General features: G+C 31.8%; 1 non-coding gene across 1 annotated transcript; it reads left to right on the forward strand.

Annotated features, from left to right (window-relative positions):
* Positions 1-699: 699 nt before the first annotated feature.
* On the forward strand, positions 700-781 carry Trnas-gcu. Its single transcript has one exon. It is a non-coding gene; the product is annotated as a tRNA-Ser (tRNA).
* The last annotated feature ends 254 nt before the right edge of the window (positions 782-1,035 follow it).

The following is a 1,035-nucleotide window of genomic DNA, read 5'->3' on the forward strand; positions in this document are numbered from 1 at the left end:
ACTTTATTTCAAGAGCTTTGTTCCAGACTGACTTCAAGTGTGGTTTTACAGACTGTAGCTTTCTTAAACACTCTCGCTACGCAACTCTTTCTACCGTTATCAAGAACACTGAAATAAAATAAACTCTCTTCAAAAGGGCTGTAACATATCTCTCCAGCTATAAATCTACTTGTGCTACCATATTTTAGTGAAAAATAACAAACGTCTTACGTTGTTAGTAAATATCCAAAAATTATATATTTATCTTAACAAATAACATAGTAAGAATTAATACAGTGAAGACATTTTTGGTATACACTTATTTAAAGATGTGCTTTACAATCAAAACCATAACATAACAATAACAGTTCAAACATCTTGACTCAGATCAGGTATTATGTGAGCTGTTAGCAGACGTTCTGTTATATTGAGTTGTGAATTTCGGACTGTACTGGACTGTTCTAAAATTAATGCTGTAAGCTGTTGTAACATGACTTGTGATACTGGATGTATTATCAAGTTTTCTCATCTTAAAAACATGAGTCACATAAGTACACGATTCTTGAATTCAACCGTTTCGCTTCTATATACACATCTCTTATAGTCGTACCTTGGAAGATGAACAGTACTAGAAATGCTTTCTATTTCATAAAATAACAAATATATTTACTTCATCGTTTATGACGATTATAATTTCTGAGACATACAATTTTTTTAACAGACGAGGTGGCCGAGTGGTTAAGGCGATGGACTGCTAATCCATTGGGCTATGCCCGCGTGGGTTCGAATCCCATCCTCGTCGAGATAAAGTGATATTTTGTTGTTATTACAACAGAAACAATAAAATATTTACGAAGGAATCATCTTGATTAACATTCGTAATTTTATGATGTAAGAGAACTTATCACTTAGAATCTTTCTACTGGCATTTTCTCGCAAAACGAAATAAGGTTTTTATTTAATATTACAAAACTTAAACATAAGTGACACTGCATATTACAATTACTGATGAAAACAAAATTACAATGATTACACTCTACTTTTCTAAATAATCTA

This window comes from Limulus polyphemus, unplaced genomic scaffold (genome assembly GCF_000517525.1).
Source record: "Limulus polyphemus unplaced genomic scaffold, Limulus_polyphemus-2.1.2 Scaffold8773, whole genome shotgun sequence".
Classification (NCBI taxonomy): Eukaryota; Metazoa; Arthropoda; class Merostomata; order Xiphosura; family Limulidae; genus Limulus; species Limulus polyphemus.